The sequence below is a fragment of the Mus caroli genome, unplaced genomic scaffold, assembly GCF_900094665.2.
Source record: "Mus caroli unplaced genomic scaffold, CAROLI_EIJ_v1.1 scaffold_9724_1, whole genome shotgun sequence".
Taxonomy (NCBI): Eukaryota; Metazoa; Chordata; class Mammalia; order Rodentia; family Muridae; genus Mus; species Mus caroli.
This window is the reverse complement of record NW_018390444.1, coordinates 43,289-53,743: the sequence shown is the minus strand read 5'-3', so window position 1 is coordinate 53,743 and position 10,455 is coordinate 43,289.

Here is a 10,455-nt window from a genome sequence, read left to right as displayed (position 1 = left end):
TGAAGTTTTCTATCTTTGTTGGGTCTTTCTGTGGTTTAGGTATCAGAGTAATTGTGGCTTCATAGAATGAATTGGGTAGAGTACCTTCTGCTCCTATTTTGTGGAATAGTTTGTGAAGAACTGGAATTATATCTTCTTTGAAGGTCTGATAGAACTTTGCACTAAACCCTTATGGCCCTGGCCTTTTTTTGGTTGGGAGACTATTAATGACTGCTTCTATTTCTTTAGGGTATATAGGACTGTTTTGATAATTAACTTGATCCTGATTTAACTTTGGTACCTGTTAGCTGTCTAGAAATTCGTCCATTTAATCCAGGCTTTCCAGTTTTGTTGAGTATAGCCTTTTGTAGAAGNATCTGATGGTGTTTTGGATTTCTTCAGGATCTGTTGTTACCTCTCCTTTTTCATTTCTGATTTTGTTAATTAGAATGCTGTCCCTGTGCCCTCTAGTGACTCTGGCTTAAGGGTTTATCTATCTTGTTGATTTTCTCAAAGAACCAGCTCCTAGTTTGGTTGATTCTTTGAATAGTTCTTCTTGTTTCCACTTAATAGTTTTCACCCCTGAGTTTGATTATTTCCTGCAGTGTACTCCTGTTGGGTGAATTTGCTTCCTTTTGTTCTACAGTGTTTAGGTGTGTTTTCAAGGTGCTAGTGTGTGCTCTCTCTAGTTTCTTTTTGAAGGCACTCAGAGCTATGAGTTTTCCTCTTAAAATGCTTTTATTGTGTCCCATAAGTTTGGGTATGTTGTGACTTCATTTTCATTAAACTCTAAAAAATCTTCAATCTCTTTCTTTATTCCTTCCTTGACCAAGGTATCATTGAGAAGAGTGTTGTTCAGTTTCCACGTTAATGTTGGCTTTTGATTATTTATGTTGCTATTGAAGATCACCCTTAGTCCATGGTGATCTGATAGGATGCATGGGAAAATTTAAATGGTTTGTATCTGTTGAGGCCTGTTTTGTGACCAATTATATGGTCAGTTTTGGAGAAGGTACCATGAGGTTCTTAGAAGAAGGTATATCCTTTTGCTTTAGGATAAAATGTTCTGTAGATATCTGTTAAATCCATTTGTTTCATAACTTCTGTTAGTTTCACTGTGTCCCTGTTTAGTTTCTGTTTCCACGATATGTCCATTGATGAAAGTGGTGTGTTGAAGTCTCCCACTATTATTTTGTGAGGTGCAATGTGTGCTTTGAGCTTTACTAAAGTTTCTTTAATGAATGTGGCTGGTCTTGCATTTGGAAATAGAAGCAGGCATTAAAAATCTCCCAAACAAATAAATAAATAAAAATTCAATGGTCAAATCGATTTAAAACAGAATTCTGCCGGGTGGTGGTGGCACACACCTTTAATCCCAGCACTCGGGAGGCAGAGGCAGGCGAATTTCTGAGTTCTAAGCCAGCCTGATCTACAAAGTGAGTTCCAGGACAGCCAGGGCTACACAGAGAAACCCTGTCTCAAAAACAAAACAAAACAAAGCAAAACCAAACACAAACAAACAAAAAACCCAACCAACCAAACAAACAAACAAAAAAAAAAAGAAAAAAAGAATTATATGAAAGTTTCAAAGAACTAACTCAATATATGTTGAATTCTTTCAGAAAATGGAAACATAAGGAATACTGCCAAACTCATTCTCTGACTCAACAGTGACCCTGTAGTGTCATAGTTCTACCACAGTCCATAGCAAAACCTAAACCATACAAAGACTCAACAAAGAAATAGAACTTCAGTCTTATTTCTCTTATGAACATTGATGCAAAAAATCCTCATTTAAATATTCAAACTGAATCCTGGAATATAAAAAAGATGCAATGAACCCAAATATATACTTTAATAACAAGACAGGATGTAGTAATTCACTAGTAGGGAAATGGTTCCACAAACAGGCAAAAGAGTCATAGACAACCCCATTCCTACTGTTAGGAGTACAACCCAAACCCCAAGCTTCACAACTATATCATGATTATAGAGGGCTTAGTACAGACCCACAGGGGCTCTGTGGTTGTTGCTTCCATATTAATGAACACCTAAGAGCCTTGATGAGTTGACTCTGTAGACTGTGATCTCCTGGTATCCTTGACCCTCTTATTCCTACAATCTTTTCTCTACATATCCCAAGGGATTCCCTGATCTCCACTAAATGCTTGACAGTGGATCTCTGCACCCATCAGCTGCTATAGGAAGCTTCTCTAATGATTAGGCAATTTAGTAATCTAAATATCATCTTCTGGTGTCCTCTTTAATTTCTTTCTATAAAGATGTAAAATATTTTGTCATACTCAACATTTATTTGTGTGGGTAGACATACCCAAGATGTTTTCTGTGGTTTGTGGCTGTTGTGGAGGGTGTATTAGCTGCTTCGTTGGCTGGGCCATATCCTACAATAAATTTACCCACATCTTTGTATGTTTTCTGGGAGAATAGACAAACACTACACCAAGAGCGATATCCTATCCACATTGTGATGTCTAACTGCCATTAAAAGCAACTTGTATCTGACTCCACACCCAGTTTGCACCAAGATTTATTAATTCTTCTGCTATCTTAAAAATATATTGTCCTATATATTAAGATATATAATTCTATATACTAAATTCGGCTATGTCTTCCATAGAGAGACATGGGGACTCTTAGATAAAATATAAAAATAAAAATATACTCAGTAACCATGAGGGGATGTGGTGGGGAGAATTATTAGATTTCAATAGACCAGGAGATCATAATGGATGATGAGAAATCCCAAGGAGATCCCTATGGGTCAATATGCAGAGCCCAACATGCAGGAAGAAGCAGAGATGCAGCATTTTTCTTATGAAATATTATTCTCTCAAGATAGCGATCATGCATAACCTGTTATTTCACCACATATTTTGGGGGGATATTCTCTAATGAGCCATGAGCAAGCTGCAAAAGATGGCATTAAGCTGACACTCAAATCCATGCCTAGGGTACCTCATGGCATAGACTGTGGTCTTTGGACAATATGATAAAAGAGATTTGGCAATAAATGTCCTCTCTCCTAAGAATCTGAACTCCTGAATGAGAAACACAAGGCCTCAGAGGTAAAGACAATGGGGTAAGTTTTCCCCTGTGTCTGCCTGAGACGTGCCTTCACCAAGGTTTGAAGCATTTTCTCACACCATCCCTTGTACAATGAAGGTGTCTGTCTCTGCATGCATGACTTTTCCCTTGTCCAGTGATCTCTAAGACCTTGGTAGTGTAGTGTAACTATGGTGTACCACAATGCTGGTAAGACTGCCTTGGGGTTTTCCTTATACCCTGGGGTCACCCTGATAGCTGAGTGTCCTGGGCCAATGTCCAATTCATGATATTGTAATTCCCTAATGAATCATAATGGAACAATACACCTGATTTCAGTGTGCATGGTTTTGTTTCTGAGACTTTTGTGCAGGATGATCCATGTGTCCACAGGAGACCTGCCTTCAGCAAGTTTTGTAGCCACTTCTTGCCCTAAGCCCTGGTTGATTAAGGTACTTATATATGCAGTGGCATCTTCCCAACTTCATCTATATGCAGTGGTCTCTAAAAGCTTGGTTATAGTTCCACAGTGTCAGCACAGCACTGATGAGATATGTGAGTTTACCTTGCTACTGTCAAGATTACAGCTGAGGATGCTACACCAAGTCAGGATATTGCTGTAGCACAGAGAGAGGACCTGGGCCCAGTGTTCATGGTTTGGTGTCTGAGGATTCTGTCTTCTATTTAAACTAAGAGTGGTGTTTCTTTTGTCTTATATGTGTATAATCTCTACACCTTGATGGTGTAATACCCATGACTGGATTGTTTCAGTCCGGTGGAAATGAGAGCCCTGTGTGGTCTTCGACCTAAAGGCCATTTCCCTGACTCACTCTGGGAGATCTACCTGTGGCCTGAAATGCCTAAGGTGCTAGGTTGCCACCTAGATGCCTGGTGCCAGTCCACTTTTTAGGGTGTTTTTCTGAGCAAAGGGCCAAGGACCTAGGTAAAGGATAGTTTAGCATTCTAGATGAAATACTATCATGAAGCCTAATTATCTTGCTGAGGCACCCAGTGCTTTTCTTTGCTTGGCTTGGCATGTTTTGAGAGTGGCAGAGAGGCAGGGCAAAAGATTCCTTCAGTATTTTAAGTCCAGGGAGAAAGAAGGTTCTAGTGATTCTGGCAGCTGGAGTCAGTGCAGGCTCCTCAAAAGACAGGGCTACAGATCTCTTGGCCTACTAGACACAGTATACCACTTCCATTTGAGGCCATGTCCATCAGAGATGGCAAATAATAGCAGCCCAGCAGTTTACACATATCCTCAGAGATATAGGAATATTGCCCTGGCTCCCTCTATGTCTTTCTAATAAAAACAGTGCCCAAGCACACACATTTTACTACAGGATCCCTAGCTACTTTCTCTTTCCCTACTTGCAGCAAAGTTCATTTCTACAAGCTGCCCTGGATATTCTTGCCTCAGCATATGGGATAGAGGAGACATGGTCCTATCCACCAAAGGCCTTTTGTTTTGTTTGTTTGATTGTTTGTTCTGTTTTGTTTTGTATGTTTCAAGTTTTCATTAATTTATAAAATTTTTTTTTACATTTCACATGTTATCCCCTTTCCTCATTACCCCTCCAAATACCCCAATCCCATCCCCCTTCTTCTGCTCACCAACCTACCCACTCTCGCTTCCCTGTCCTGGCATTCCCCTACAGTAGGGCATCAAGCCTTCATAGGACCAAGAGCCTCTTCTCCCATTGATGTCCAACAAGACCATCCTCTATTGCATATTCTTCTGGAGCCCATGTGTCCTAGTTCCAGCTCACAGAAAAATCTTCCCCATTCCCTGTCCAAGAAATCCACTATATAAACAAACTCAAAGGAAAAAAAATTATCATCTCAACAGATCCTGAAAAAGCCTAGGCCAAAATCCAAAACTCCTTCATGATAAAAGTCTCGTAGAGATCAGGAACTCCTGACACACAACTAAATATAATAAAACCAATATGAAGGAAACCAGCACCCAGTATCAAATTAAATGAAGAGAAAGTTAAAGCAATTTTCCAAAAATAAGTTACAATACAAGGCTGCCCACTCTCTCCCTATTTATTCAATGTAGTACTTGAAGTTGTCAGAAATCATCATATGACAATCTAATAAGGAATATGTGATCTTCCTGAGATGGTCTGTCTTGGATTATAATCCATGAGAGATTTGCTCCTATAGGCATGTCCCAGGAGAAAATCATTTCAGGAACGATTCCTGCTAATGCTTTTCTTGTTATTATTGAAAATATATATTGAACATAACACTAGGAATTAGCCCACTCTTCTGAGCAGATCTCTGCAGATCTACAAAGATATACTGGCTTGTAGTGATGCTATATAGGCAAATACATGATCTCTTAAATCTTGAAGATGATNCTATAAGATTTCCTAAAATTATATCAGTGTTTATTAATCTCTTCTGTAGTGTCTCTGCTACTAGATCCTTTTGTGATAATCAAAACTGCAATTAGAACTTTGCCAGTCTCCCATGGGTTACCAGTTACTTCCTCTACATAATAAGCACACTTTCTGTTACTACTACTACTACTACTACTACTACTACTACTACATTGTACTACTACAACGTACTACTACTACATTCCAAATGGTTGTAAAACATTTAACCAAACGTCGTAAAAATATAACTAACAATTAATTAAAGGCTCTAGTATAGAAAATATAATATTGACTATGTTTATCTATACAAAACTTCACTAATAACTTACTTATTGTTTTTACCTTTCAGTGAACTTTCGTAGCTGTGACAGGTGATGAATANTTAGCCAGATAATTACTCCTAGTGTATATGCATATAAGCATTCTCTGTTGTAAACTTCTATTTCAATTTATGATTTTATGTGTGAACATTTGATGATCTTTTTTAACATGTGATCATGTATTCTGTANGATGTATAAGTGCTGAGGATAAAGAGAAGAGAGAGGAAATGAGCCGAGAAGTTTTTAGATAGAACAGTTCATGGACATAACAGAACTGAAGAACTTAGAAGTATAGGAATAGTATTAGAAGAGAAGATGTTGAGAGTAAGAGGGCAAGAGAATAGAGCAAGATTAGAAAAAATGCAGAGTGGAATAAATTCTAAACTATAGGTAACATTAAAAAAAAAAAAGAAAAAAACCCTAAGAGAGCAATGTGCAGAATGCAGAGGGAAAGAGAAAAGGGAACCTGCAGAGATAGCAGAAGTAGCAGGCAAGTTTCTCCTTACCATGGACAGAACAGGTCTTTTCTTACTAAGGCAAGCTTAGCCTTATTAAAGAACAAAGCTTTCTTCTTATAATCTTGTGTTAAATTCATTCAGCATTAAAAGGGTAGAAATTTTTTTTCTTTATGCAATAAAGATTGGAGCACATTTTTCATCCAGAATGAGTTAGTTTCCTGCACCAGTGCTTGATCTTTGCGTCATATGCATAAGTCTGTATGGATGTGTGTGTGTAAGTATGTAATTGACACAATTCAAGCCAGTTGAACCTAACTGGTTTGAATTGAAATGTATGAATTTGCATTTGTGTAACTCTATGTGAATTTATGNGTTTATGCATATTTTCTTATGCAAAATTTTTCCTTCTGTGAGCACTATTCTCTTCTTCTCATCCAAAAGAAGTTTATTGTTCCATGCTTCCCTCTCGACTGAGAAGTAAGAGGCATCGGGACAAAAGAGAAAGTCTCTAGCAATTAATTTTTACTTAATCCCATGCTATTTTAGGATGAGGTGTTAAGTGCCAGAGACCACAGTTTCAGGTCTCAGAGAAACACAGGAGGCAGGCCAGCTACAGCAGCAAAGTAANTTAGACTTNGATAAGNAAACTTTTTATTATTATACAGCAACTCTAGATATCTTGAAAGACAGTCTTACCCCTGTATCTTGTAATATGAAGTCTTACACTCCACTGATGCTCTCCCCACTCTGCTGCCTCATCAAAACAAACAAAAAAGAAGAACCTGCCAGGGCTAGCCACCAGCACAGTTCTAGCTAGAGCAATAAGACAACAAAAGGAGATCTTAGGATATACAAATTGGAAAGGAAGAAGTCATGGTATGATATGATACATAAGTGTCCCTCAACACTCTACCAGAGAACTCCTATAATAAACAACTTTAGCAATGTGGCTAGATATTACATTGACTCAAACAAATCAGTTTCNTTCCTTTATACAAATGATAAAGTAGATGAGAAAGAAATTAGTGAACAACACCATTCAAGTAGCCACACATAACATAGAATACCTTAGTGTAACTCTAACCAATCAAGTGAAAGGTATGTATGAAATGAACTTCAAGTCCCTTGAGAAAGAAAGGGAAGAAGACCTCAGAAGATAGAAAGATCTCCCTTACGCATGAATCAGTAGGATTAACAATGAAAATGGCCATCTTACCAAAAGTAATCCACTGANTTAATGCAAATACCATCAAAATTCCAAGACAATTCTTCACAAAAATAGAAAGATCAATTCTCAACTTCAAACAAACAAAAACAAAAACAGTATACCCAAAACATTATAAACAATAAAAAGAACTTTGGGGGGAATCATTGTCAGTGACATCAAAGTCTTTTCTAAAATTAAATATTTATATCAAGTGCTCCCTTCTGCTTGCCCCCCCCTCAAAGAGACTCTACCACTATCCTGTATCTCCTTCTCTGAGAGGGCAGTGGCCTCCTGTGGGTATCCACCCACCCTTGTATATCAAGTCTCTGTAGGACTAGGCAGATTTTCTCCCACTGTAGCCAGACAAGTCAAACTGTGTTGAGGAACAGATACCACAGTCAGGCTATAGCATCAGGGAAAGCCTCTGGTCCCCTAAAGTTTGTTTTTTTTTTTTTTCTTTGATCTGCCTTTACTTTGCTGTTTTTTCTTTTCTTTTCTTCTTTTCATTCTAATGTTTAATCTTGAATCCCAAGTATGGACTGCTGACAGTCCATGTAGGAGTATCACAGCTAATAATATATATTTTTAATTTTATTATTTAAAACCTTTTTATAGACCAAAATATATTTTTTAGATATTTACCTTAATTACATGTCAAATGTTGTCCCCTTTCCTGTATTCCCCTCCCAAAACCCCCTATCTCCTCCCCCTCCCCTTGCTAACCAACCTACCCTCACCTGCTTCCTGGCCCTGAAATTCCTCTACACTAGGGCATAGAGCCAACCTAGGACAAAGAGCCTTTCCTCTCACTGAGGAATTACTAGGATATCTTCTGCTACATATGCAGGTAGAGCCTTGATTCTCACCATGTGTACTCTTTGTTTGGTGATATCGTCCCTGGGAGCTCTGGGGGTACTGGTTAGTTCATAATGNTGTTCCTCTTTTGGGGCTGCTAATCCCTTCAGCTCCTAATTTTCTTTCTTTCTTTTTCTTTCCTTCTTTTTTTTTTTTTTAAAGACAGGTTTCACTCTATAGCTTTGGCTTTCCTGGAACTCTTTCTGTACAACAGGCTAGCTTCCAACTCTGAGCTGTGAATGTTTCTGCCTCCTGAATGCTGGGATTAAAGATATGAGCCAGCACAACCAACTTCAAAGGTTTCTTTCATTTATTTATTTATTTATTTATTTATTTATTTATTTATTTATTTATTCAATTTACATACTGATCTCATCCCTTCCTCACTACTCCCTCCCTTATTTCTCAGAGTAGAGGAAGTCCCCTCAGGTCTCACCCTGCCCTGGAACAGGTAGTCCCAGTCAAACTAAGCATATCCCCTCCCACTGAGGACCAACCAGGAAGTCCAGCCAGAGGAAGGGAATTTCATTCAATTTTTGAGATTATGCTACAAATACATTGTTTATTGCTTATCTTTTCTCCCTCCCATATATCCCTCCTTACTCTCTATATACTAATCAGGACTCACCATTATGATAGTTTAAACATGAGATGAAGATGGACAGGATATGTAGCAAAGTGGACATAGAACACCCNTGAGGCCTCAGCCCTATACAAAAACTACTGCTAACTGTGGAACGTTGAGAGTGGGAGCAATATCTGCCCTAGAGAAGAGCACACAGTTTGGTTAGCAATTACTATCATTATTTTTCTTTTGTTGAGGAAACAGTATAACCACAGCATTTTCCCCCTTCCAATGTAAGATGAAATATATCCTCTCCCATCCAGGTGTGAAGCTATTTAGGAGCCTAGTAACTAGTTGAGGTAGGAGATTGTGTCCCCCATGGCAGTGAACCATCCTTTTATGCTGTATGTTTGCTAGGAGTTTGGGTGTGGTATGGACCACAGTGATAGCAAATCCTTGGCAGGCATGACCACCCTGGGCATCACTCTGCATTTGAGGGCTCAAGATGATAACTGAGGGTCCTGCACCAACACCCAAGTGAGAGGACTTGTGTTCAGCCTCAGATCCAGTGTCCATGCTTTTGTATCTGAGGGTTCTGATCTCTATTCCAGAAAGGGAGATGGTTCGTTAAGGATAGTTATATAGTATGGTTCCTGTCCCTTGGGAGAACTTAATTCTCATAGTACAGTGGAAATGGTGACACAACGGGGTCTTTGTGTCCCAGGCTGAGTCATGTTACTCATTCTGAGAGGCACATATCTAGCCAGAAGTAGCCAAGATACTGAGTAGCCAACGTTGAGTTTGGAAGGTAATGAGTTGGTGTGTTTTGCTCAGTAGAGGAACAGGTAGTGTGTGGCAATGTATTATTATGAAACAGCCNCTTACATCCCAGTTCTATGATACTAGGGTTGACTCAGCAGAAGGTAATGTTGCTAAAGAAGCAGACACTGCATCAAGTGTAATAAGCACCTTGCCACTCAACTCCATCCCTAAATCCTAAAACAGAGAGAAATTAGATTACTANCACTAAACAAAGTTTGTGATTAGGCTGGAATCTCTAATTTCAATCATAAAATTATACATAATTGAAATAATAAAGATTTCTGACAACTATTTTAACTCCTTCCACATATCCTTGATTTACTTGCCAAAATAAATAACCTGATTCCACAGATAGATACTCAACTCAGTTGAATTTTTAAATAAACTTTATATTTGAGTTTCCATCAAACATGTTCTCAAAAGACATTGTAGGCACAGTAGATGATGTTTGTAATTGGTTTACCAACTCCCCAATTTTTGACAGTCAAAGGATTCATGGCAAAGGTAATTCCCCTATCAAAGTACAGAATAAGTGTGTGCAAGCTTTCAAAGCAAAGCTGCCGTTTTCAACTCTATATTTCACCCTTACCTTGCTCCCTTTAAGGTGGAAGTTTCTGTCTCAATGGAGTTGTAAAACTCTGTCCCAGAACATTCTTTCTCAAGGAGCTACTGAAAAACTCCTATCCAATGTTCTTGAATGGAAGGGTCTCTTGTTTCAGCACACTAATGAGTAATTAAGGGGACAAACTTAAACATTTGTATCAGATAATCCAAAAATAACTTCAGGAAGATCATATAGAG